This window comes from Pleurodeles waltl, chromosome 4_1, assembly GCF_031143425.1.
Source record: "Pleurodeles waltl isolate 20211129_DDA chromosome 4_1, aPleWal1.hap1.20221129, whole genome shotgun sequence".
Taxonomy (NCBI): domain Eukaryota; kingdom Metazoa; phylum Chordata; class Amphibia; order Caudata; family Salamandridae; genus Pleurodeles; species Pleurodeles waltl.
The window spans coordinates 54546020-54572341 of NC_090442.1; the positions used below are offsets into that span (position 1 = coordinate 54546020).

Here is a 26322-nt window from a genome sequence, read left to right on the forward strand (position 1 = left end):
AACCAAGCAAATGACAAACGCTGTGCTGAATAAAGTCATCTTACATGACATTTCGTACAAAGGCCCAGATCATGGGGATGATCGCGCAGAAGCAGCAAGTATCAGAGCCACCGAACCTGAGGTGAGTTACACGAGGAGAAAGGGCGACATGGGGACAGGGGCTAGGGGCTCAGGGAACAGCTACCACAATGCAACCTCGGGTGTGGGGATGCCACTCATTGCGGGTACTGCCCTGGGATTTCCTTTTAGAAAGAATCGCTGGTTAAAGTGTAGTGCACAAAAAACCCAACTCCTCGATTACACTATTAGATAACATCCTTTAACTGCCCCACCCACCCTGTGTGAGTCTCACCCACTTCCCGCCTGCTCCCTCTAGTCTGAGAGTTGTATCTCCACAAAAAACACACAGTGGGGCTCAATGAGCTGCTCATGTCTGACATGGACACCTAAGCAGTGCTGGATTCACAACCTGAAAGCCTGCAAAGGAAACTGTGCCCGGCAGAAGATAAGCTGCCTGGCAACTCAGAACCTTCTTCTAAGAGAAGTAAGACATGTCACAATGGAGTCTAAGCCTACCTGTCTTATGCCAGGACCTTAGAGCTGCAGGCAGGAGCACAAAGGTAAAAACATATATTGAGTCCCAACACGCTCACTGCGGTGGTTGGTCTCTGTGGCGCAATCGGTTAGCGCGTTCGGCTGTTAACCGAAAGGTTGGTGGTTCAAGCCCACCCAGGGACGTATGCTTTTGCCTACATCAAGTCCTGAATTAAAACACAGCTGTCTGGCTTTGCTCTTAGAGCTCTCGCTTTGCCTGCGTGACATGCTCTATCTCAACATTTCTATCTTCTCTCATCTCTTCACCTCTAGTCATTTCCACCAATAGGACTGGAAACGGGCCACCAAGCCTTCTACTTTAACCACAGGCGTACTGAGGGTCAATAAAAGGCACAGAAGCATTTCTTGATCCGGGGCTGAGAACTGCATGCATAGGGACCTCGTGGTGCAACGGTAGCGCGTCTGACTCCAGATCAGAAGGTTGCGTGTTCAAATCACGTCGGGGGTCACTCTTTGAAATTTTTTTCCCCACCAAGTCTATATCTCTGACTTCTAAAGCAAAGCCAAAAGAAGGGCGCTTTGCATTGGCCGGGAATCGAACCCAGGCCTCCCGCGTGGCAGGCGAGAATTCTACCACTGAACCACCAATGCTTCACTTACATAGGCTGAGCAGAGAGCCCTGCCGTAGACAGTAGTGATGAGGCCCATGCATTCGCATGGGACACCTATGAACAAAGTTTGCATGGCAAGCCTTGGACTGCCAAACGTTCACATGCTGATGGCAGGAATCAGATGCAGGAGACTGAAACTATGAATGTTTCTGCTTTTGCTAAGGACAGTGGTTTGGGGCCAGTGTTGTGCTTGACAGAGCACGACATCAGCCTGCTCTCTGGCTGCTCCCGGGAGAAGTGGCTGACAGAAAGCACCCTCCAGACCACCAGCAATCTTGTGTTTCACAACATGCCACTGTCACTGGACGTTCCTTCTGGGAAAGCCTAGTCACTGACCTGGCCAGATTCCGTCCTCCCCAAAATCCTGGGGAGAAACGGGCAGAGTTCTGCGCCCTGCGCCCTCTTTCGCGTCCCTAACGCGCTCCCAACGCGCCCTACAGCCCTGGTCGGGCACAGCCCTGGTCGGGCTCATACCACTGGGGCCTCTGCCGAGGAAGAGCCCCGGAAGCCTAGGGCCAGGCCTATTGCACAGGCATCTTAGACCAGGCCATTCCGGGATTGCTGTGTTTCACGTCCTGCCCTTCAACACTCCTGGGAGGGCTTTCCCTGAGAACCCTCATGTCTCTGCCCTCCCAGGAGGCTGTGGTTCTATGCAAAATAGGGGGTGCACCACGGGCCGTCCCCTTTCCTCTCTCTCGCCAATATCTTTCACCAAAGCTGAGCCCTGCAGGTAAATGTATCTATCTGGCTGAGGGGCCAGGGAGGGCCTTTGCCTGCAGTCTTACAAGCCAGAGTGCAGAGAAGGCAACAGCTCTGGGACCGGGACTCTGCTCAAAGACATATCTAACATGCCACAGTGGAGCTGAGATGGGCAAGACACGTGTCTCACAGGCAGGCAGCACAACAAGACAGTGGCAGGAAACTATGCTAACAAGGAAAGAGAAAAGTCACGTGTCTCGTGGCCTTCCCACCATTAGACAGTAGTCTGCGCAAGAAAACATCCAACAGTGACAGGACAACCAAGCAAATGACAAACGCTGTGCTGAATAAAGTCATCTTACATGACATTTCGTACAAAGGCCCAGATCATGGGGATGATCGCGCAGAAGCAGCAAGTATCAGAGCCACCGAACCTGAGGTGAGTTACACGAGGAGAAAGGGCGACATGGGGACAGGGGCTAGGGGCTCAGGGAACAGCTACCACAATGCAACCTCGGGTGTGGGGATGCCACTCATTGCGGGTACTGCCCTGGGATTTCCTTTTAGAAAGAATCGCTGGTTAAAGTGTAGTGCACAAAAAACCCAACTCCTCGATTACACTATTAGATAACATCCTTTAACTGCCCCACCCACCCTGTGTGAGTCTCACCCACTTCCCGCCTGCTCCCTCTAGTCTGAGAGTTGTATCTCCACAAAAAACACACAGTGGGGCTCAATGAGCTGCTCATGTCTGACATGGACACCTAAGCAGTGCTGGATTCACAACCTGAAAGCCTGCAAAGGAAAGTGTGCCCGGCAGAAGATAAGCTGCCTGGCAACTCAGAACCTTCTTCTAAGAGAAGTAAGACATGTCACAATGGAGTCTAAGCCTACCTGTCTTATGCCAGGACCTTAGAGCTGCAGGCAGGAGCACAAAGGTAAAAACATATATTGAGTCCCAACACGCTCACTGCGGTGGTTGGTCTCTGTGGTGCAATCGGTTAGCGCGTTTGGCTGTTAACTGAAAGGTTGGTGGTTCAAGCCCACCCAGGGACGTATGCTTTTGCCTACATCAAGTCCTGAATTAAAACACAGCTGTCTGGCTTTGCTCTTAGAGCTCTCGCTTTGCCTGCGTGACATGCTCTATCTCAACATTTCTATCTTCTCTCATCTCTTCACCTCTAGTCATTTCCACCAATAGGACTGGAAACGGGCCACCAAGCCTTCTACTTTAACCACAGGCGTACTGAGGGCCAATAAAAGGCACAGAAGCATTTCTTGATCCGGGGCTGAGAACTGCATGCACAGGGACCTCGTGGCGCAACGGTAGCGCGTCTGACTCCAGATCAGAAGGTTGCGTGTTCAAATCACGTCGGGGTCACTCTTTGACATTTTTTTCCCCACCAAGTCTATATCTCTGACTTCTAAAGCAAAGCCAAAAGAAGGGCGCTTTGCATTGGCTGGGCATCGAACCCGGGCCTCCCGCGTGGCAGTCGAGAATTCTACCACTGAACCACCAATGCTTCACTTACATAGGCTGAGCAGAGAGCCCTGCCGTAGACAGTAGTGATGAGGCCCATGCATTCGCATGGGACACCTATGAACAAAGTTTGCATGGCAAGCCTTGGACTGCCAAACGTTCACATGCTGATGGCAGGAATCAGATGCAGGAGACTGAAACTATGAATGTTTCTGCTTTTGCTAAGGACAGTGGTTTGGGGCCAGTGTTGTGCTTGACAGAGCACGACATCAGCCTGCTCTCTGGCTGCTCCCGGGAGAAGTGGCTGACAGAAAGCACCCTCCAGACCACCAGCAATCTTGTGTTTCACAACATGCCACTGTCACTGGACTTTCCTTCTGGGAAAGCCTAGTCACTGACCTGGCCAGATTCCCTGTCCTCCCCAAAATCCTGGGGAGAAACGGGCAGAGTTCTGCGCCCTGCGCCCTCTTTCGCGTCCCTAACGCGCTCCCAACGCGCCCTACAGCCCTGGTCGGGCACAGCCCTGGTCGGGCTCATACCACTGGGGCCTCTGCCGAGGAAGAGCCCCGGAAGCCTAGGGCCAGGCCTATTGCACAGGCATCTTAGACCAGGCCATTCCGGGATTGCTGTGTTTCACGTCCTGCCCTTCAACACTCCTGGGAGGGCTTTCCCTGAGAACCCTCATGTCTCTGCCCTCCCAGGAGGCTGTGGTTCTATGCAAAATAGGGGGTGCACCACGGGCCGTCCCCTTTCCTCTCTCTCGCCAATATCTTTCACCAAAGCTGAGCCCTGCAGGTAAATGTATCTATCTGGCTGAGGGGCCAGGGAGGGCCTTTGCCTGCAGTCTTACAAGCCAGAGTGCAGAGAAGGCAGCAGCTCTGGGACCGGGACTCTGCTCAAAGACATATCTAACATGCCACAGTGGAGCTGAGATGGGCAAGACACGTGTCTCACAGGCAGGCAGCACAACAAGACAGTGGCAGGAAACTATGCTAACAAGGAAAGAGAAAAGTCACGTGTCTCGTGGCCTTCCCACCATTAGACAGTAGTCTGCGCAAGAAAACATCCAACAGTGACAGGACAACCAAGCAAATGACAAACGCTGTGCTGAATAAAGTCATCTTACATGACATTTCGTACAAAGGCCCAGATCATGGGGATGATCGCGCAGAAGCAGCAAGTATCAGAGCCACCGAACCTGAGGTGAGTTACACGAGGAGAAAGGGCGACATGGGGACAGGGGCTAGGGGCTCAGGGAACAGCTACCACAATGCAACCTCGGGTGTGGGGATGCCACTCATTGCGGGTACTGCCCTGGGATTTCCTTTTAGAAAGAATCGCTGGTTAAAGTGTAGTGCACAAAAAACCCAACTCCTCGATTACACTATTAGATAACATCCTTTAACTGCCCCACCCACCCTGTGTGAGTCTCACCCACTTCCCGCCTGCTCCCTCTAGTCTGAGAGTTGTATCTCCACAAAAAACACACAGTGGGGCTCAATGAGCTGCTCATGTCTGACATGGACACCTAAGCAGTGCTGGATTCACAACCTGAAAGCCTGCAAAGGAAAGTGTGCCCGGCAGAAGATAAGCTGCCTGGCAACTCAGAACCTTCTTCTAAGAGAAGTAAGACATGTCACAATGGAGTCTAAGCCTACCTGTCTTATGCCAGGACCTTAGAGCTGCAGGCAGGAGCACAAAGGTAAAAACATATATTGAGTCCCAACACGCTCACTGCGGTGGTTGGTCTCTGTGGCGCAATCGGTTAGCGCGTTCGGCTGTTAACCGAAAGGTTGGTGGTTCAAGCCCACCCAGGGACGTATGCTTTTGCCTACATCAAGTCCTGAATTAAAACACAGCTGTCTGGCTTTGCTCTTAGAGCTCTCGCTTTGCCTGCGTGACATGCTCTATCTCAACATTTCTATCTTCTCTCATCTCTTCACCTCTAGTCATTTCCACCAATAGGACTGGAAACGGGCCACCAAGCCTTCTACTTTAACCACAGGCGTACTGAGGGCCAATAAAAGGCACAGAAGCATTTCTTGATCCGGGGCTGAAAACTGCATGCACAGGGACCTCGTGGCGCAACGGTAGCGCGTCTGACTCCAGATCAGAAGGTTGCGTGTTCAAATCACGTCGGGGTCACTCTTTGAGATTTTTTTCCCCACCAAGTCTATATCTCTGACTTCTAAAGCAAAGCCAAAAGAAGGGCGCTTTGCATTGGCCGGGAATCGAACCCGGGCCTCCCGCATGGCAGGCGAGAATTCTACCACTGAACCACCAATGCTTCACTTACATAGGCTGAGCAGAGAGCCCTGCCGTAGACAGTAGTGATGAGGCCCATGCATTCGCATGGGACACCTATGAACAAAGTTTGCATGGCAAGCCTTGGACTGCCAAACGTTCACATGCTGATGGCAGGAATCAGATGCAGGAGACTGAAACTATGAATGTTTCTGCTTTTGCTAAGGACAGTGGTTTGGGGCCAGTGTTGTGCTTGACAGAGCACGACATCAGCCTGCTCTCTGGCTGCTCCCGGGAGAAGTGGCTGACAGAAAGCACCCTCCAGACCACCAGCAATCTTGTGTTTCACAACATGCCACTGTCACTGGACTTTCCTTCTGGGACAGCCTAGTCACTGACCTGGCCAGATTCCCTGTCCTCCCCAAAATCCTGGGGAGAAACGGGCAGAGTTCTGCGCCCTGCGCCCTCTTTCGCGTCCCTAACGCGCTCCCAACGCGCCCTACAGCCCTGGTCGGGCACAGCCCTGGTCGGGCTCATACCACTGGGGCCTCTGCCGAGGAAGAGCCCCGGAAGCCTAGGGCCAGGCCTATTGCACAGGCATCTTAGACCAGGCCATTCCGGGATTGCTGTGTTTCACGTCCTGCCCTTCAACACTCCTGGGAGGGCTTTCCCTGAGAACCCTCATGTCTCTGCCCTCCCAGGAGGCTGTGGTTCTATGCAAAATAGGGGGTGCACCACGGGCCGTCCCCTTTCCTCTCTCTCGCCAATATCTTTCACCAAAGCTGAGCCCTGCAGGTAAATGTATCTATCTGGCTGAGGGGCCAGGGAGGGCCTTTGCCTGCAGTCTTACAAGCCAGAGTGCAGAGAAGGCAGCAGCTCTGGGACCGGGACTCTGCTCAAAGACATATCTAACATGCCACAGTGGAGCTGAGATGGGCAAGACACGTGTCTCACAGGCAGGCAGCACAACAAGACAGTGGCAGGAAACTATGCTAACAAGGAAAGAGAAAAGTCACGTGTCTCGTGGCCTTCCCACCATTAGACAGTAGTCTGCGCAAGAAAACATCCAACAGTGACAGGACAACCAAGCAAATGACAAACGCTGTGCTGAATAAAGTCATCTTACATGACATTTCGTACAAAGGTCCAGATCATGGGGATGATCGCGCAGAAGCAGCAAGTATCAGAGCCACCGAACCTGAGGTGAGTTACACGAGGAGAAAGGGCGACATGGGGACAGGGGCTAGGGGCTCAGGGAACAGCTACCACAATGCAACCTCGGGTGTGGGGATGCCACTCATTGCGGTTACTGCCCTGGGATTTCCTTTTAGAAAGAATCGCTGGTTAAAGTGTAGTGCACAAAAAACCCAACTCCTCGATTACACTATTAGATAACATCCTTTAACTGCCCCACCCACCCTGTGTGAGTCTCACCCACTTCCCGCCTGCTCCCTCTAGTCTGAGAGTTGTATCTCCACAAAAAACACACAGTGGGGCTCAATGAGCTGCTCATGTCTGACATGGACACCTAAGCAGTGCTGGATTCACAACCTGAAAGCCTGCAAAGGAAAGTGTGCCCGGCAGAAGATAAGCTGCCTGGCAACTCAGAACCTTCTTCTAAGAGAAGTAAGACATGTCACAATGGAGTCTAAGCCTACCTGTCTTATGCCAGGACCTTAGAGCTGCAGGCAGGAGCACAAAGGTAAAAACATATATTGAGTCCCAACACGCTCACTGCGGTGGTTGGTCTCTGTGGCGCAATCGGTTAGTGCGTTCAGCTGTTAACCGAAAGGTTGGTGGTTCAAGCCCACCCAGGGACGTATGCTTTTGCCTACATCAAGTCCTGAATTAAAACACAGCTGTCTGGCTTTGCTCTTAGAGCTCTCGCTTTGCCTGCGTGACATGCTCTATCTCAACATTTCTATCTTCTATCATCTCTTCACCTCTAGTCATTTCCACCAATAGGACTGGAAACGGGCCACCAAGCCTTCTACTTTAACCACAGGCGTACTGAGGGCCAATAAAAGGCACAGAAGCATTTCTTGATCCGGGGCTGAGAACTGCATGCACAGGGACCTCGTGGCGCAACGGTAGCGCGTCTGACTCCAGATCAGAAGGTTGCGTGTTCAAATCACGTCGGGGTCACTCTTTGACATTTTTTTCCCCACCAAGTCTATATCTCTGACTTCTAAAGCAAAGCCAAAAGAAGGGCGCTTTGCTTTGGCCGGGAATCGAACCCGGGCCTCCAGCGTGGCAGGCGAGAATTCTACCACTGAACCACCAATGCTTCACTTACATAGGCTGAGCAGAGAGCCCTGCCGTAGACAGTAGTGATGAGGCCCATGCATTCGCATGGGACACCCATGAACAAAGTTTGCATGGCAAGCCTTGGACTGCCAAACGTTCACATGCTGATGGCAGGAATCAGATGCAGGAGACTGAAACTATGAATGTTTCTGCTTTTGCTAAGGACAGTGGTTTGGGGCCAGTGTTGTGCTTGACAGAGCACGACATCAGCCTGCTCTCTGGCTGCTCCCGGGAGAAGTGGCTGACAGAAAGCACCCTCCAGACCACCAGCAATCTTGTGTTTCACAACATGCCACTGTCACTGGACTTTCCTTCTGGGAAAGCCTAGTCACTGACCTGGCCAGATTCCGTCCTCCCCAAAATCCTGGGGAGAAACGGGCAGAGTTCTGCGCCCTGCGCCCTCTTTCGCGTCCCTAACGCGCTCCCAACGCGCCCTACAGCCCTGGTCGGGCACAGCCCTGGTCGGGCTCATACCACTGGGGCCTCTGCCGAGGAAGAGCCCCGGAAGCCTAGGGCCAGGCCTATTGCACAGGCATCTTAGACCAGGCCATTCCGGGATTGCTGTGTTTCACGTCCTGCCCTTCAACACTCCTGGGAGGGCTTTCCCTGAGAACCCTCATGTCTCTGCCCTCCCAGGAGGCTGTGGTTCTATGCAAAATAGGGGGTGCACCACGGGCCGTCCCCTTTCCTCTCTCTCGCCAATATCTTTCACCAAAGCTGAGCCCTGCAGGTAAATGTATCTATCTGGCTGAGGGGCCAGGGAGGGCCTTTGCCTGCAGTCTTACAAGCCAGAGTGCAGAGAAGGCAACAGCTCTGGGACCGGGACTCTGCTCAAAGACATATCTAACATGCCACAGTGGAGCTGAGATGGGCAAGACACGTGTCTCACAGGCAGGCAGCACAACAAGACAGTGGCAGGAAACTATGCTAACAAGGAAAGAGAAAAGTCACGTGTCTCGTGGCCTTCCCACCATTAGACAGTAGTCTGCGCAAGAAAACATCCAACAGTGACAGGACAACCAAGCAAATGACAAACGCCGTGCTGAATAAAGTCATCTTACATGACATTTCGTACAAAGGCCCAGATCATGGGGATGATCGCGCAGCAGAAGCAGCAAGTATCAGAGCCACCGAACCTGGGGTGAGTTACACGAGGAGAAAGGGCGACATGGGGACAGGGGCTATGGGCTCAGGGAACAGCTACCACAATGCAACCTCGGGTGTGGGGATGCCACTCATTGCGGGTACTGCCCTGGGATTTCCTTTTAGAAAGAATCGCTGGTTAAAGTGTAGTGCACAAAAAACCCAACTCCTCGATTACACTATTAGATAACATCCTTTAACTGCCCCACCCACCCTGTGTGAGTCTCACCCACTTCCCGCCTGCTCCCTCTAGTCTGAGAGTTGTATCTCCACAAAAAACACACAGTGGGGCTCAATGAGCTGCTCATGTCTGACATGGACACCTAAGCAGTGCTGGATTCACAACCTGAAAGCCTGCAAAGGAAAGTGTGCCCGGCAGAAGATAAGCTGCCTGGCAACTCAGAACCTTCTTCTAAGAGAAGTAAGACATGTCACAATGGAGTCTAAGCCTACCTGTCTTATGCCAGGACCTTAGAGCTGCAGGCAGGAGCACAAAGGTAAAAACATATATTGAGTCCCAACACGCTCACTGTGGTGGTTGGTCTCTGTGGCGCAATCGGTTAGCACGTTTGGCTGTTAACCGAAAGGTTGGTGGTTCAAGCCCACCCAGGGACGTATGCTTTTGCCTACATCAAGTCCTGAATTAAAACACAGCTGTCTGGCTTTGCTCTTAGAGCTCTCGCTTTGCCTGCGTGACATGCTCTATCTCAACATTTCTATCTTCTCTCATCTCTTCACCTCTAGTCATTTCCACCAATAGGACTGGAAACGGGACACCAAGCCTTCTACTTTAACCACAGGCGTACTGAGGGCCAATAAAAGGCACAGAAGCATTTCTTGATCCGGGGCTGAGAACTGCATGCATAGGGACCTCGTGGCGCAACGGTAGCGTGTCTGACTCCAGATCAGAAGGTTGCGTGTTCAAATCACGTCGGGGTCACTCTTTGACATTTTTTTCCCCACCAAGTCTATATCTCTGACTTCTAAAGCAAAGCCAAAAGAAGGGCGCTTTGCATTGGCCGGGAATCGAACCCGGGCCTCCCGCGTGGCAGGCGAGAATTCTACCACTGAACCACCAATGCTTCACTTACATAGGCTGAGCAGAGAGCCCTGCCGTAGACAGTAGTGATGAGGCCCATGCATTCGCATGGGACACCTATGAACAAAGTTTGCATGGCAAGCCTTGGACTGCCAAACGTTCACATGCTGATGGCAGGAATCAGATGCAGGAGACTGAAACTATGAATGTTTCTGCTTTTGCTAAGGACAGTGGTTTGGGGCCAGTGTTGTGCTTGACAGAGCACGACATCAGCCTGCTCTCTGGCTGCTCCCGGGAGAAGTGGCAGACAGAAAGCACCCTCCAGACCACCAGCAATCTTGTGTTTCACAACATGCCACTGTCACTGGACTTTCCTTCTGGGAAAGCCTAGTCACTGACCTGGCCAGATTCCCTGTCCTCCCCAAAATCCTGGGGAGAAACGGGCAGAGTTCTGCGCCCTGCGCCCTCTTTAGCGTCCCTAACGCGCTCCCAACGCGCCCTACAGCCCTGCTCGGGCACAGCCCTGGTCGGGCTCATACCACTGGGGCCTCTGCCGAGGAAGAGCCCCGGAAGCCTAGGGCCAGGCCTATTGCACAGGCATCTTAGACCAGGCCATTCCGGGATTGCTGTGTTTCACGTCCTGCCCTTCAACACTCCTGGGAGGGCTTTCCCTGAGAACCTTCATGTCTCTGCCCTCCCAGGAGGCTGTGGTTCTATGCAAAATAGGGGGTGCACCACGGGCCGTCCCCTTTCCTCTCTCTCGCCAATATCTTTCACCAAAGCTGAGCCCTGCAGGTAAATGTATCTATCTGGCTGAGGGGCCAGGGAGGGCCTTTGCCTGCAGTCTTACAAGCCAGAGTGCAGAGAAGGCAGCAGCTCTGGGACCGGGACTCTGCTCAAAGACATATCTAACATGCCACAGTGGAGCTGAGATGGGCAAGACACGTGTCTCACAGGCAGGCAGCACAACAAGACAGTGGCAGGAAACTATGCTAACAAGGAAAGAGAAAAGTCACGTGTCTCGTGGCCTTCCCACCATTAGACAGTAGTCTGCGCAAGAAAACATCCAACAGTGACAGGACAACCAAGCAAATGACAAACGCTGTGCTGAATAAAGTCATCTTACATGACATTTCGTACAAAGGCCCAGATCATGGGGATGATCGCGCAGAAGCAGCAAGTATCAGAGCCACCGAACCTGAGGTGAGTTACACGAGGAGAAAGGGCGACATGGGGACAGGGGCTAGGGGCTCAGGGAACAGCTACCACAATGCAACCTCGGGTGTGGGGATGCCACTCATTGCGGGTACTGCCCTGGGATTTCCTTTTAGAAAGAATCGCTGGTTAAAGTGTAGTGCACAAAAAACCCAACTCCTCGATTACACTATTAGATAACATCCTTTAACTGCCCCACCCACCCTGTGTGAGTCTCACCCACTTCCCGCCTGCTCCCTCTAGTCTGAGAGTTGTATCTCCACAAAAAACACACAGTGGGGCTCAATGAGCTGCTCATGTCTGACATGGACACCTAAGCAGTGCTGGATTCACAACCTGAAAGCCTGCAAAGGAAAGTGTGCCCGGCAGAAGATAAGCTGCCTGGCAACTCAGAACCTTCTTCTAAGAGAAGTAAGACATGTCACAATGGAGTCTAAGCCTACCTGTCTTATGCCAGGACCTTAGAGCTGCAGGCAGGAGCACAAAGGTAAAAACATATATTGAGTCCCAACACGCTCACTGCGGTGGTTGGTCTCTGTGGCGCAATCGGTTAGCGCGTTCGGCTGTTAACCGAAAGGTTGGTGGTTCAAGCCCACCCAGGGACGTATGCTTTTGCCTACATCAAGTCCTGAATTAAAACACAGCTGTCTGGCTTTGCTCTTAGAGCTCTCGCTTTGCCTGCGTGACATGCTCTATCTCAACATTTCTATCTTCTCTCATCTCTTCACCTCTAGTCATTTCCACCAATAGGACTGGAAACGGGCCACCAAGCCTTCTACTTTAACCACAGGCGTACTGAGGGCCAATAAAAGGCACAGAAGCATTTCTTGATCCGGGGCTGAGAACTGCATGCACAGGGACCTCGTGGCGCAACGGTAGCGCGTCTGACTCCAGATCAAAAGGTTGCGTGTTCAAATCACGTCGGGGTCACTCTTTGACATTTTTTTCCCCACCAAGTCTATATCTCTGACTTCTAAAGCAAAGCCAAAAGAAGGGCGCTTTGCATTGGCCGGGAATCGAACCCGGGCCTCCCGCATGGCAGGCGAGAATTCTACCACTGAACCACCAATGCTTCACTTACATAGGCTGAGCAGAGAGCCCTGCCGTAGACAGTAGTGATGAGGCCCATGCATTCGCATGGGACACCTATGAACAAAGTTTGCATGGCAAGCCTTGGACTGCCAAACGTTCACATGCTGATGGCAGGAATCAGATGCAGGAGACTGAAACTATGAATGTTTCTGCTTTTGCTAAGGACAGTGGTTTGGGGCCAGTGTTGTGCTTGACAGAGCACGACATCAGCCTGCTCTCTGGCTGCTCCCGGGAGAAGTGGCTGACAGAAAGCACCCTCCAAACCACCAGCAATCTTGTGTTTCACAACATGCCACTGTCACTGGACTTTCCTTCTGGGACAGCCTAGTCACTGACCTGGCCAGATTCCCTGTCCTCCCCAAAATCCTGGGGAGAAACGGGCAGAGTTCTGCGCCCTGCGCCCTCTTTCGCGTCCCTAACGCGCTCCCAACGCGCCCTACAGCCCTGGTCGGGCACAGCCCTGGTCGGGCTCATACCACTGGGGCCTCTGCCGAGGAAGAGCCCCGGAAGCCTAGGGCCAGGCCTATTGCACAGGCATCTTAGACCAGGCCATTCCGGGATTGCTGTGTTTCACGTCCTGCCCTTCAACACTCCTGGGAGGGCTTTCCCTGAGAACCCTCATGTCTCTGCCCTCCCAGGAGGCTGTGGTTCTATGCAAAATAGGGGGTGCACCAGGGGCCGTCCCCTTTCCTCTCTCTCGCCAATATCTTTCACCAAAGCTGAGCCCTGCAGGTAAATGTATCTATCTGGCTGAGGGGCCAGGGAGGGCCTTTGCCTGCAGTCTTACAAGCCAGAGTGCAGAGAAGGCAGCAGCTCTGGGACCGGGACTCTGCTCAAAGACATATCTAACATGCCACAGTGGAGCTGAGATGGGCAAGACACGTGTCTCACAGGCAGGCAGCACAACAAGACAGTGGCAGGAAACTATGCTAACAAGGAAAGAGAAAAGTCACGTGTCTCGTGGCCTTCCCACCATTAGACAGTAGTCTGCGCAAGAAAACATCCAACAGTGACAGGACAACCAAGCAAATGACAAACGCTGTGCTGAATAAAGTCATCTTACATGACATTTCGTACAAAGGTCCAGATCATGGGGATGATCGCGCAGAAGCAGCAAGTATCAGAGCCACCGAACCTGAGGTGAGTTACACGAGGAGAAAGGGCGACATGGGGACAGGGGCTAGGGGCTCAGGGAACAGCTACCACAATGCAACCTCGGGTGTGGGGATGCCACTCATTGCGGTTACTGCCCTGGGATTTCCTTTTAGAAAGAATCGCTGGTTAAAGTGTAGTGCACAAAAAACCCAACTCCTCGATTACACTATTAGATAACATCCTTTAACTGCCCCACCCACCCTGTGTGAGTCTCACCCACTTCCCGCCTGCTCCCTCTAGTCTGAGAGTTGTATCTCCACAAAAAACACACAGTGGGGCTCAATGAGCTGCTCATGTCTGACATGGACACCTAAGCAGTGCTGGATTCACAACCTGAAAGCCTGCAAAGGAAAGTGTGCCCGGCAGAAGATAAGCTGCCTGGCAACTCAGAACCTTCTTCTAAGAGAAGTAAGACATGTCACAATGGAGTCTAAGCCTACCTGTCTTATGCCAGGACCTTAGAGCTGCAGGCAGGAGCACAAAGGTAAAAACATATATTGAGTCCCAACACGCTCACTGTGGTGGTTGGTCTCTGTGGCGCAATCGGTTAGTGCGTTCAGCTGTTAACCGAAAGGTTGGTGGTTCAAGCCCACCCAGGGACGTATGCTTTTGCCTACATCAAGTCCTGAATTAAAACACAGCTGTCTGGCTTTGCTCTTAGAGCTCTCGCTTTGCCTGCGTGACATGCTCTATCTCAACATTTCTATCTTCTCTCATCTCTTCACCTCTAGTCATTTCCACCAATAGGACTGGAAACGGGCCACCAAGCCTTCTACTTTAACCACAGGCGTACTGAGGGCCAATAAAAGGCACAGAAGCATTTCTTGATCCGGGGCTGAGAACTGCATGCACAGGGACCTCGTGGCGCAACGGTAGCGCGTCTGACTCCAGATCAAAAGGTTGCGTGTTCAAATCACGTCGGGGTCACTCTTTGACATTTTTTTCCCCACCAAGTCTATATCTCTGACTTCTAAAGCAAAGCCAAAAGAAGGGCGCTTTGCATTGGCTGGGCATCGAACCCGGGCCTCCCGCGTGGCAGACGAGAATTCTACCACTGAACCACCAATGCTTCACTTACATAGGCTGAGCAGAGAGCCCTGCCGTAGACAGTAGTGATGAGGCCCATGCATTCGCATGGGACACCTATGAACAAAGTTTGCATGGCAAGCCTTGGACTGCCAAACGTTCACATGCTGATGGCAGGAATCAGATGCAGGAGACTGAAACTATGAATGTTTCTGCTTTTGCTAAGGACAGTGGTTTGGGGCCAGTGTTGTGCTTGACAGAGCACGACATCATCCTGCTCTCTGGCTGCTCCCGGGAGAAGTGGCAGACAGAAAGCACCCTCCAGACCACCAGCAATCTTGTGTTTCACAACATGCCACTGTCACTGGACTTTCCTTCTGGGAAAGCCTAGTCACTGACCTGGCCAGATTCCCTGTCCTCCCCAAAATCCTGGGGAGAAACGGGCAGAGTTCTGCGCCCTGCGCCCTCTTTCGCGTCCCTAACGCGCTCCCAACGCGCCCTACAGCCCTGCTCGGGCACAGCCCTGGTCGGGCTCATACCACTGGGGCCTCTGCCGAGGAAGAGCCCCGGAAGCCTAGGGCCAGGCCTATTGCACAGGCATCTTAGACCAGGCCATTCCGGGATTGCTGTGTTTCACGTCCTGCCCTTCAACACTCCTGGGAGGGCTTTCCCTGAGAACCTTCATGTCTCTGCCCTCCCAGGAGGCTGTGGTTCTATGCAAAATAGGGGGTGCACCACGGGCCGTCCCCTTTCCTCTCTCTCGCCAATATCTTTCACCAAAGCTGAGCCCTGCAGGTAAATGTATCTATCTGGCTGAGGGGCCAGGGAGGGCCTTTGCCTGCAGTCTTACAAGCCAGAGTGCAGAGAAGGCAGCAGCTCTGGGACCGGGACTCTGCTCAAAGACATATCTAACATGCCACAGTGGAGCTGAGATGGGCAAGACACGTGTCTCACAGGCAGGCAGCACAACAAGACAGTGGCAGGAAAGTATGCTAACAAGGAAAGAGAAAAGTCACGTGTCTCGTGGCCTTCCCACCATTAGACAGTAGTCTGCGCAAGAAAACATCCAACAGTGACAGGACAACCAAGCAAATGACAAACGCTGTGCTGAATAAAGTCATCTTACATGACATTTCGTACAAAGGCCCAGATCATGGGGATGATCGCGCAGAAGCAGCAAGTATCAGAGCCACCGAACCTGAGGTGAGTTACACGAGGAGAAAGGGCGACATGGGGACAGGGGCTAGGGGCTCAGGGAACAGCTACCACAATGCAACCTCGGGTGTGGGGATGCCACTCATTGCGGGTACTGCCCTGGGATTTCCTTTTAGAAAGAATCGCTGGTTAAAGTGTAGTGCACAAAAAACCCAACTCCTCGATTACACTATTAGATAACATCCTTTAACTGCCCCACCCACCCTGTGTGAGTCTCACCCACTTCCCGCCTGCTCCCTCTAGTCTGAGAGTTGTATCTCCACAAAAAACACACAGTGGGGCTCAATGAGCTGCTCATGTCTGACATGGACACCTAAGCAGTGCTGGATTCACAACCTGAAAGCCTGCAAAGGAAAGTGTGCCCGGCAGAAGATAAGCTGCCTGGCAACTCAGAACCTTCTTCTAAGAGAAGTAAGACATGTCACAATGGAGTCTAAGCCTACCTGTCTTATGCCAGGACCTTAGAGCTGCAGGCAGGAGCACAAAGGTAAAAACATATATTGAGTCCCAACACGCTCACTGCGGTGGTTGGTCTCTGTGGCGCAATCGGTTAGCGCGTTCGGCTGTTAACCGAAAGGTTGGTGGTTCAAGCCCACCCAGGGACGTATGCTTTTGCCTACATCAAGTCCTGAATTAAAACACAGCTGTCTGGCTTTGCTCTTAGAGCTCTCGCTTTGCCTGCGTGACATGCTCTATCTCAACATTTCTATCTTCTCTCATCTCTTCACCTCTAGTCATTTCCACCAATAGGACTGGAAACGGGCCACCAAGCCTTCTACTTTAACCACAGGCGTACTGAGGGCCAATAAAAGGCACAGAAGCATTTCTTGATCCGGGGCTGAAAACTGCATGCACAGGGACCTCGTGGCGCAACGGTAGCGCGTCTGACTCCAGATCAGAAGGTTGCGTGTTCAAATCACGTCGGGGTCACTCTTTGAGATTTTTTTCCCCACCAAGTCTATATCTCTGACTTCTAAAGCAAAGCCAAAAGAAGGGCGCTTTGCATTGGCCGGGAATCGAACCCGGGCCTCCCGCATGGCAGGCGAGAATTCTACCACTGAACCACCAATGCTTCACTTACATAAGCTGAGCAGAGAGCCCTGCCGTAGACAGTAGTGATGAGGCCCATGCATTCGCATGGGACACCTATGAACAAAGTTTGCATGGCAAGCCTTGGACTGCCAAACGTTCACATGCTGATGGCAGGAATCAGATGCAGGAGACTGAAACTATGAATGTTTCTGCTTTTGCTAAGGACAGTGGTTTGGGGCCAGTGTTGTGCTTGACAGAGCACGACATCAGCCTGCTCTCTGGCTGCTCCCGGGAGAAGTGGCTGACAGAAAGCACCCTCCAGACCACCAGCAATCTTGTGTTTCACAACATGCCACTGTCACTGGACTTTCCTTCTGGGACAGCCTAGTCACTGACCTGGCCAGATTCCCTGTCCTCCCCAAAATCCTGGGGAGAAACGGGCAGAGTTCTGCGCCCTGCGCCCTCTTTCGCGTCCCTAACGCGCTCCCAACGCGCCCTACAGCCCTGGTCGGGCACAGCCCTGGTCGGGCTCATACCACTGGGGCCTCTGCCGAGGAAGAGCCCCGGAAGCCTAGGGCCAGGCCTATTGCACAGGCATCTTAGACCAGGCCATTCCGGGATTGCTGTGTTTCACGTCCTGCCCTTCAACACTCCTGGGAGGGCTTTCCCTGAGAACCCTCATGTCTCTGCCCTCCCAGGAGGCTGTGGTTCTATGCAAAATAGGGGGTGCACCACGGGCCGTCCCCTTTCCTCTCTCTCGCCAATATCTTTCACCAAAGCTGAGCCCTGCAGGTAAATGTATCTATCTGGCTGAGGGGCCAGGGAGGGCCTTTGCCTGCAGTCTTACAAGCCAGAGTGCAGAGAAGGCAGCAGCTCTGGGACCGGGACTCTGCTCAAAGACATATCTAACATGCCACAGTGGAGCTGAGATGGGCCAGACACGTGTCTCACAGGCAGGCAGCACAACAAGACAGTGGCAGGAAACTATGCTAACAAGGAAAGAGAAAAGTCACGTGTCTCGTGGCCTTCCCACCATTAGACAGTAGTCTGCGCAAGAAAACATCCAACAGTGACAGGACAACCAAGCAAATGACAAACGCTGTGCTGAATAAAGTCATCTTACATGACATTTCGTACAAAGGTCCAGATCATGGGGATGATCGCGCAGCAGAAGCAGCAAGTATCAGAGCCACCGAACCTGAGGTGAGTTACACGAGGAGAAAGGGCGACATGGGGACAGGGGCTATGGGCTCAGGGAACAGCTACCACAATGCAACCTCGGGTGTGGGGATGCCACTCATTGCGGTTACTGCCCTGGGATTTCCTTTTAGAAAGAATCGCTGGTTAAAGTGTAGTGCACAAAAAACCCAACTCCTCGATTACACTATTAGATAACATCCTTTAACTGCCCCACCCACCCTGTGTGAGTCTCACCCACTTCCCGCCTGCTCCCTCTAGTCTGAGAGTTGTATCTCCACAAAAAACACACAGTGGGGCTCAATGAGCTGCTCATGTCTGACATGGACACCTAAGCAGTGCTGGATTCACAACCTGAAAGCCTGCAAAGGAAAGTGTGCCCGGCAGAAGATAAGCTGCCTGGCAACTCAGAACCTTCTTCTAAGAGAAGTAAGACATGTCACAATGGAGTCTAAGCCTACCTGTCTTATGCCAGGACCTTAGAGCTGCAGGCAGGAGCCCAAAGGTAAAAACAAATATTGAGTCCCAACACACTCACTGCGGTGGTTGGTCTCTGTGGCGCAATCGGTTAGCGCGTTCGGCTGTTAACTGAAAGGTTGGTGGTTCAAGCCCACCCAGGGACGTATGCTTTTGCCTACATCAAGTCCTGAATTAAAACACAGCTGTCTGGCTTTGCTCTTAGAGCTCTCGCTTTGCCTGCGTGACATGCTCTATCTCAACATTTCTATCTTCTCTCATCTCTTCACCTCTAGTCATTTCCACCAATAGGACTGGAAACGGGCCACCAAGCCTTCTACTTTAACCACAGGCGTACTGAGGGCCAATAAAAGGCACAGAAGCATTTCTTGATCCGGGGCTGAGAACTGCATGCACAGGGACCTCGTGGCGCAACGGTAGCGCGTCTGACTCCAGATCAGAAGGTTGCGTGTTCAAATCACGTCGGGGTCACTCTTTGACATTTTTTTCCCCACCAAGTCTATATCTCTGACTTCTAAAGCAAAGCCAAAAGAAGGGCGCTTTGCATTGGCCGGGAATCGAACCCGGGCCTCCCGCATGGCAGGCGAGAATTCTACCACTGAACCACCAATGCTTCACTTACATAGGCTGAGCAGAGAGCCCTGCCGTAGACAGTAGTGATGAGGCCCATGCATTCGCATGGGACACCTATGAACAAAGTTTGCATGGCAAGCCTTGGACTGCCAAACGTTCACATGCTGATGGCAGGAATCAGATGCAGGAGACTGAAACTATGAATGTTTCTGCTTTTGCTAAGGACAGTGGTTTGGGGCCAGTGTTGTGCTTGACAGAGCACGACATCAGCCTGCTCTCTGGCTGCTCCCGGGAGAAGTGGCTGACAGAAAGCACCCTCCAGACCACCAGCAATCTTGTGTTTCACAACATGCCACTGTCACTGGACTTTCCTTCTGGGACAGCCTAGTCACTGACCTGGCCAGATTCCCTGTCCTCCCCAAAATCCTGGGGAGAAACGGGCAGAGTTCTGCGCCCTGCGCCCTCTTTCGCGTCCCTAACGCGCTCCCAACGCGCCCTACAGCCCTGGTCGGGCACAGCCCTGGTCGGGCTCATACCACTGGGGCCTCTGCCGAGGAAGAGCCCCGGAAGCCTAGGGCCAGGCCTATTGCACAGGCATCTTAGACCAGGCCATTCCGGGATTGCTGTGTTTCACGTCCTGCCCTTCAACACTCCTGGGAGGGCTTTCCCTGAGAACCCTCATGTCTCTGCCCTCCCAGGAGGCTGTGGTTCTATGCAAAATAGGGGGTGCACCAGGGGCCGTCCCCTTTCCTCTCTCTCGCCAATATCTTTCACCAAAGCTGAGCCCTGCAGGTAAATGTATCTATCTGGCTGAGGGGCCAGGGAGGGCCTTTGCCTGCAGTCTTACAAGCCAGAGTGCAGAGAAGGCAGCAGCTCTGGGACCGGGACTCTGCTCAAAGACATATCTAACATGCCACAGTGGAGCTGAGATGGGCAAGACACGTGTCTCACAGGCAGGCAGCACAACAAGACAGTGGCAGGAAACTATGCTAACAAGGAAAGAGAAAAGTCACGTGTCTCGTGGCCTTCCCACCATTAGACAGTAGTCTGCGCAAGAAAACATCCAACAGTGACAGGACAACCAAGCAAATGACAAACGCTGTGCTGAATAAAGTCATCTTACATGACATTTCGTACAAAGGTCCAGATCATGGGGATGATCGCGCAGAAGCAGCAAGTATCAGAGCCACCGAACCTGAGGTGAGTTACACGAGGAGAAAGGGCGACATGGGGACAGGGGCTAGGGGCTCAGGGAACAGCTACCACAATGCAACCTCGGGTGTGGGGATGCCACTCATTGCGGTTACTGCCCTGGGATTTCCTTTTAGAAAGAATCGCTGGTTAAAGTGTAGTGCACAAAAAACCCAACTCCTCGATTACACTATTAGATAACATCCTTTAACTGCCCCACCCACCCTGTGTGAGTCTCACCCACTTCCCGCCTGCTCCCTCTAGTCTGAGAGTTGTATCTCCACAAAAAACACACAGTGGGGCTCAATGAGCTGCTCATGTCTGACATGGACACCTAAGCAGTGCTGGATTCACAACCTGAAAGCCTGCAAAGGAAAGTGTGCCCGGCAGAAGATAAGCTGCCTGGCAACTCAGAACCTTCTTCTAAGAGAAGTAAGACATGTCACAATGGAGTCTAAGCCTACCTGTCTTATGCCAGGACCTTAGAGCTGCAGGCAGGAGCACAAAGGTAAAAACATATATTGAGTCCCAACACGCTCACTGTGGTGGTTGGTCTCTGTGGCGCAATCGGTTAGTGCGTTCAGCTGTTAACCGAAAGGTTGGTGGTTCAAGCCCACCCAGGGACGTATGCTTTTGCCTACATCAAGTCCTGAATTAAAACACAGCTGTCTGGCTTTGCTCTTAGAGCTCTCGCTTTGCCTGCGTGACATGCTCTATCTCAACATTTCTATCTTCTATCATCTCTTCACCTCTAGTCATTTCCACCAATAGGACTGGAAACGGGCCACCAAGCCTTCTACTTTAACCACAGGCGTACTGAGGGCCAATAAAAGGCACAGAAGCATTTCTTGATCCGGGGCTGAGAACTGCATGCACAGGGACCTCGTGGCGCAACGGTAGCGCGTCTGACTCCAGATCAGAAGGTTGCGTGTTCAAATCACGTCGGGGTCACTCTTTGACATTTTTTTCCCCACCAAGTCTATATCTCTGACTTCTAAAGCAAAGCCAAAAGAAGGGCGCTTTGCATTGGCCGGGAATCGAACCCGGGCCTCCAGCGTGGCAGGCGAGAATTCTACCACTGAACCACCAATGCTTCACTTACATAGGCTGAGCAGAGAGCCCTGCCGTAGACAGTAGTGATGAGGCCCATGCATTCGCATGGGACACCTATGAACAAAGTTTGCATGGCAACCCTTGGACTGCCAAACGTTCACATGCTGATGGCAGGAATCAGATGCAGGAGACTGAAACTATGAATGTTTCTGCTTTTGCTAAGGACAGTGGTTTGGGGCCAGTGTTGTGCTTGACAGAGCACGACATCAGCCTGCTCTCTGGCTGCTCCCGGGAGAAGTGGCTGACAGAAAGCACCCTCCAGACCACCAGCAATCTTGTGTTTCACAACATGCCACTGTCACTGGACTTTCCTTCTGGGAAAGCCTAGTCACTGACCTGGCCAGATTCCCTGTCCTCCCCAAAATCCTGGGGAGAAACGGGCAGAGTTCTGCGCCCTGCGCCCTCTTTCGCTTCCCTAACGCGCTCCCAACGCGCCCTACAGCCCTGGTCGGGCACAGCCCTGGTCGGGCTCATACCACTGGGGCCTCTGCCGAGGAAGAGCCCCGGAAGCCTAGGGCCAGGCCTATTGCACAGGCATCTTAGACCAGGCCATTCCAGGATTGCTGTGTTTCACGTCCTACCCTTCAACACTCCTGCGAGGGCTTTCCCTGAGAACCCTCATGTCTCTGCCCTCCCAGGAGGCTGTGGTTCTATGCAAAATAGGGGGTGCACCACGGGCCGTCCCCTTTCCTCTCTCTCGCCAATATCTTTCACCAAAGCTGAGCCCTGCAGGTAAATGTATCTATCTGGCTGAGGGGCCAGGGAGGGCCTTTGCCTGCAGTCTTACAAGCCAGAGTGCAGAGAAGGCAGCAGCTCTGGGACCGGGACTCTGCTCAAAGACATATCTAACATGCCACAGTGGAGCTGAGATGGGCCAGACACGTGTCTCACAGGCAGGCAGCACAACAAGACAGTGGCAGGAAACTATGCTAACAAGGAAAGAGAAAAGTCACGTGTCTCGTGGCCTTCCCACCATTAGACAGTAGTCTGCGCAAGAAAACATCCAACAGTGACAGGACAACCAAGCAAATGACAAACGCCGTGCTGAATAAAGTCATCTTACATGACATTTCGTACAAAGGCCCAGATCATGGGGATGATCGCGCAGCAGAAGCAGCAAGTATCAGAGCCACCGAACCTGGGGTGAGTTACACGAGGAGAAAGGGCGACATGGGGACAGGGGCTATGGGCTCAGGGAACAGCTACCACAATGCAACCTCGGGTGTGGGGATGCCACTCATTGCGGGTACTGCCCTGGGATTTCCTTTTAGAAAGAATCGCTGGTTAAAGTGTAGTGCACAAAAAACCCAACTCCTCGATTACACTATTAGATAACATCCTTTAACTGCCCCACCCACCCTGTGTGAGTCTCACCCACTTCCCGCCTGCTCCCTCTAGTCTGAGAGTTGTATCTCCACAAAAAACACACAGTGGGGCTCAATGAGCTGCTCATGTCTGACATGGACACCTAAGCAGTGCTGGATTCACAACCTGAAAGCCTGCAAAGGAAAGTGTGCCCGGCAGAAGATAAGCTGCCTGGCAACTCAGAACCTTCTTCTAAGAGAAGTAAGACATGTCACAATGGAGTCTAAGCCTACCTGTCTTATGCCAGGACCTTAGAGCTGCAGGCAGGAGCACAAAGGTAAAAACATATATTGAGTCCCAACACGCTCACTGCGGTGGTTGGTCTCTGTGGTGCAATCGGTTAGCGCGTTCGGCTGTTAACCGAAAGGTTGGTGGTTCAAGCCCACCCAGGGACGTATGCTTTTGCCTACATCAAGTCCTGAATTAAAACACAGCTGTCTGGCTTTGCTCTTAGAGCTCTCTCTTTGCCTGCGTGACATGCTCTATCTCAACATTTCTATCTTCTCTCATCTCTTCACCTCTAGTCATTTCCACCAATAGGACTGGAAACGGGCCACCAAGCCTTCTACTTTAACCACAGGCGTACTGAGGGCCAATAAAAGGCACAGAAGCATTTCTTGATCCGGGGCTGAAAACTGCATGCACAGGGACCTCGTGGCGCAACGGTAGCGCGTCTGACTCCAGATCAGAAGGTTGCGTGTTCAAATCACGTCGGGGTCACTCTTTGACATTTTTTTCCCCACCAAGTCTATATCTCTGACTTCTAAAGCAAAGCCAAAAGAAGGGCGCTTTGCATTGGCCGGGAATCGAACCCGGGCCTCCAGCGTGGCAGGCGAGAATTCTACCACTGAACCACCAATGCTTCACTTACATAGGCTGAGCAGAGAGCCCTGCCGTAGACAGTAGTGATGAGGCCCATGCATTCGCATGGGACACCTATGAACAAAGTTTGCATGGCAACCCTTGGACTGCCAAACGTTCACATGCTGATGGCAGGAATCAGATGCAGGAGACTGAAACTATGAATGTTTCTGCTTTTGCTAAGGACAGTGGTTTGGGGCCAGTGTTGTGCTTGACAGAGCACGACATCAGCCTGCTCTCTGGCTGCTCCCGGGAGAAGTGGCTGACAGAAAGCACCCTCCAGACCACCAGCAATCTTGTGTTTCACAACATGCCACTGTCACTGGACTTTCCTTCTGGGAAAGCCTAGTCACTGACCTGGCCAGATTCCCTGTCCTCCCCAAAATCCTGGGGAGAAACGGGCAGAGTTCTGCGCCCTGCGCCCTCTTTCGCTTCCCTAACGCGCTCCCAACGCGCCCTACAGCCCTGGTCGGGCACAGCCCTGGTCGGGCTCATACCACTGGGGCCTCTGCCGAGGAAGAGCCCCGGAAGCCTAGGGCCAGGCCTATTGCACAGGCATCTTAGACCAGGCCATTCCAGGATTGCTGTGTTTCACGTCCTACCCTTCAACACTCCTGCGAGGGCTTTCCCTGAGAACCCTCATGTCTCTGCCCTCCCAGGAGGCTGTGGTTCTATGCAAAATAGGGGGTGCACCACGGGCCGTCCCCTTTCCTCTCTCTCGCCAATATCTTTCACCAAAGCTGAGCCCTGCAGGTAAATGTATCTATCTGGCTGAGGGGCCAGGGAGGGCCTTTGCCTGCAGTCTTACAAGCCAGAGTGCAGAGAAGGCAGCAGCTCTGGGACCGGGACTCTGCTCAAAGACATATCTAACATGCCACAGTGGAGCTGAGATGGGCCAGACACGTGTCTCACAGGCAGGCAGCACAACAAGACAGTGGCAGGAAACTATGCTAACAAGGAAAGAGAAAAGTCACGTGTCTCGTGGCCTTCCCACCATTAGACAGTAGTCTGCGCAAGAAAACATCCAACAGTGACAGGACAACCAAGCAAATGACAAACGCCGTGCTGAATAAAGTCATCTTACATGACATTTCGTACAAAGGCCCAGATCATGGGGATGATCGCGCAGCAGAAGCAGCAAGTATCAGAGCCACCGAACCTGGGGTGAGTTACACGAGGAGAAAGGGCGACATGGGGACAGGGGCTATGGGCTCAGGGAACAGCTACCACAATGCAACCTCGGGTGTGGGGATGCCACTCATTGCGGGAACTGCCCTGGGATTTCCTTTTAGAAAGAATCGCTGGTTAAAGTGTAGTGCACAAAAAACCCAACTCCTCGATTACACTATTAGATAACATCCTTTAACTGCCCCACCCACCCTGTGTGAGTCTCACCCACTTCCCGCCTGCTCCCTCTAGTCTGAGAGTTGTATCTCCACAAAAAACACACAGTGGGGCTCAATGAGCTGCTCATGTCTGACATGGACACCTAAGCAGTGCTGGATTCACAACCTGAAAGCCTGCAAAGGAAAGTGTGCCCGGCAGAAGATAAGCTGCCTGGCAACTCAGAACCTTCTTCTAAGAGAAGTAAGACATGTCACAATGGAGTCTAAGCCTACCTGTCTTATGCCAGGACCTTAGAGCTGCAGGCAGGAGCACAAAGGTAAAAACATATATTGAGTCCCAACACGCTCACTGCGGTGGTTGGTCTCTGTGGCGCAATCGGTTAGCGCGTTCGGCTGTTAACCGAAAGGTTGGTGTTTCAAGCCCACCCAGGGACGTATGCTTTTGCCTACATCAAGTCCTGAATTAAAACACAGCTGTCTGGCTTTGCTCTTAGAGCTCTCTCTTTGCCTGCGTGACATGCTCTATCTCAACATTTCTATCTTCTCTCATCTCTTCACCTCTAGTCATTTCCACCAATAGGACTGGAAACGGGCCACCAAGCCTTCTACTTTAACCACAGGCGTACTGAGGGCCAATAAAAGGCACAGAAGCATTTCTTGATCCGGGGCTGAAAACTGCATGCACAGGGACCTCGTGGCGCAACGGTAGCGCGTCTGACTCCAGATCAGAAGGTTGCGTGTTCAAATCACGTCGGGGTCACTCTTTGACATTTTTTTCCCCACCAAGTCTATATCTCTGACTTCTAAAGCAAAGCCAAAAGAAGGGCGCTTTGCATTGGCTGGGAATCGAACCCGGGCCTCCCGCGTGGCAGGCGAGAATTCTACCACTGAACCACCAATGTTTCACTAACATAGGCTGAGCAGAGAGCCCTGCCGTAGACAGTAGTGATGAGGCCCATGCATTCGCATGGGACACCTATGAACAAAGTTTGCATGGCAAGCCTTGGACTGCCAAACGTTCACATGCTGATGGCAGGAATCAGATGCAGGAGACTGAAACTATGAATGTTTCTGCTTTTGCTAAGGACAGTGGTTTGGGGCCAGTGTTGTGCTTGACAGAGCACGACATCAGCCTGCTCTCTGGCTGCTCCCGGGAGAAGTGGCTGACAGAAAGCACCCTCCAGACCACCAGCAATCTTGTGTTTCACAACATGCCACTGTCACTGGACTTTCCTTCTGGGACAGCCTAGTCACTGACCTGGCCAGATTCCCTGTCCTCCCCAAAATCCTGGGGAGAAACGGGCAGAGTTCTGCGCCCTGCGCCCT

At 52.5% G+C, this 26322-nt stretch overlaps 17 non-coding genes across 17 annotated transcripts; 12 read left to right on the forward strand and 5 right to left on the reverse strand.

Annotated features, from left to right (window-relative positions):
- The first annotated feature begins 664 nt into the window (after positions 1 to 664).
- Positions 665 to 738, forward strand: TRNAN-GUU (transfer RNA asparagine (anticodon GUU)). The gene has a single exon. It is a non-coding gene; the product is annotated as a tRNA-Asn (tRNA).
- A 2496-nt stretch (positions 739 to 3234) lies between these two features.
- Positions 3235 to 3306, forward strand: TRNAW-CCA (transfer RNA tryptophan (anticodon CCA)). The gene has a single exon. It is a non-coding gene; the product is annotated as a tRNA-Trp (tRNA).
- Positions 3307 to 5151: 1845 nt separating this feature from the next.
- TRNAN-GUU (transfer RNA asparagine (anticodon GUU)) lies at positions 5152 to 5225 on the forward strand. Its single transcript has one exon. It is a non-coding gene; the product is annotated as a tRNA-Asn (tRNA).
- A 253-nt stretch (positions 5226 to 5478) lies between these two features.
- TRNAW-CCA (transfer RNA tryptophan (anticodon CCA)) lies at positions 5479 to 5550 on the forward strand. The gene has a single exon. It is a non-coding gene; the product is annotated as a tRNA-Trp (tRNA).
- A 71-nt stretch (positions 5551 to 5621) lies between these two features.
- TRNAG-GCC (transfer RNA glycine (anticodon GCC)) lies at positions 5622 to 5692 on the reverse strand. The gene has a single exon. It is a non-coding gene; the product is annotated as a tRNA-Gly (tRNA).
- A 2030-nt stretch (positions 5693 to 7722) lies between these two features.
- Positions 7723 to 7794, forward strand: TRNAW-CCA (transfer RNA tryptophan (anticodon CCA)). The gene has a single exon. It is a non-coding gene; the product is annotated as a tRNA-Trp (tRNA).
- A 2316-nt stretch (positions 7795 to 10110) lies between these two features.
- On the reverse strand, positions 10111 to 10181 carry TRNAG-GCC (transfer RNA glycine (anticodon GCC)). The gene has a single exon. It is a non-coding gene; the product is annotated as a tRNA-Gly (tRNA).
- Positions 10182 to 11884: 1703 nt separating this feature from the next.
- Positions 11885 to 11958, forward strand: TRNAN-GUU (transfer RNA asparagine (anticodon GUU)). The gene has a single exon. It is a non-coding gene; the product is annotated as a tRNA-Asn (tRNA).
- A 396-nt stretch (positions 11959 to 12354) lies between these two features.
- On the reverse strand, positions 12355 to 12425 carry TRNAG-GCC (transfer RNA glycine (anticodon GCC)). The gene has a single exon. It is a non-coding gene; the product is annotated as a tRNA-Gly (tRNA).
- A 3947-nt stretch (positions 12426 to 16372) lies between these two features.
- Positions 16373 to 16446, forward strand: TRNAN-GUU (transfer RNA asparagine (anticodon GUU)). The gene has a single exon. It is a non-coding gene; the product is annotated as a tRNA-Asn (tRNA).
- A 253-nt stretch (positions 16447 to 16699) lies between these two features.
- TRNAW-CCA (transfer RNA tryptophan (anticodon CCA)) lies at positions 16700 to 16771 on the forward strand. The gene has a single exon. It is a non-coding gene; the product is annotated as a tRNA-Trp (tRNA).
- A 71-nt stretch (positions 16772 to 16842) lies between these two features.
- TRNAG-GCC (transfer RNA glycine (anticodon GCC)) lies at positions 16843 to 16913 on the reverse strand. The gene has a single exon. It is a non-coding gene; the product is annotated as a tRNA-Gly (tRNA).
- Positions 16914 to 18946: 2033 nt separating this feature from the next.
- TRNAW-CCA (transfer RNA tryptophan (anticodon CCA)) lies at positions 18947 to 19018 on the forward strand. Its single transcript has one exon. It is a non-coding gene; the product is annotated as a tRNA-Trp (tRNA).
- Positions 19019 to 19089: 71 nt separating this feature from the next.
- Positions 19090 to 19160, reverse strand: TRNAG-GCC (transfer RNA glycine (anticodon GCC)). The gene has a single exon. It is a non-coding gene; the product is annotated as a tRNA-Gly (tRNA).
- A 2030-nt stretch (positions 19161 to 21190) lies between these two features.
- Positions 21191 to 21262, forward strand: TRNAW-CCA (transfer RNA tryptophan (anticodon CCA)). The gene has a single exon. It is a non-coding gene; the product is annotated as a tRNA-Trp (tRNA).
- A 2175-nt stretch (positions 21263 to 23437) lies between these two features.
- TRNAW-CCA (transfer RNA tryptophan (anticodon CCA)) lies at positions 23438 to 23509 on the forward strand. The gene has a single exon. It is a non-coding gene; the product is annotated as a tRNA-Trp (tRNA).
- A 2175-nt stretch (positions 23510 to 25684) lies between these two features.
- TRNAW-CCA (transfer RNA tryptophan (anticodon CCA)) lies at positions 25685 to 25756 on the forward strand. Its single transcript has one exon. It is a non-coding gene; the product is annotated as a tRNA-Trp (tRNA).
- Positions 25757 to 26322: the final 566 nt, after the last annotated feature.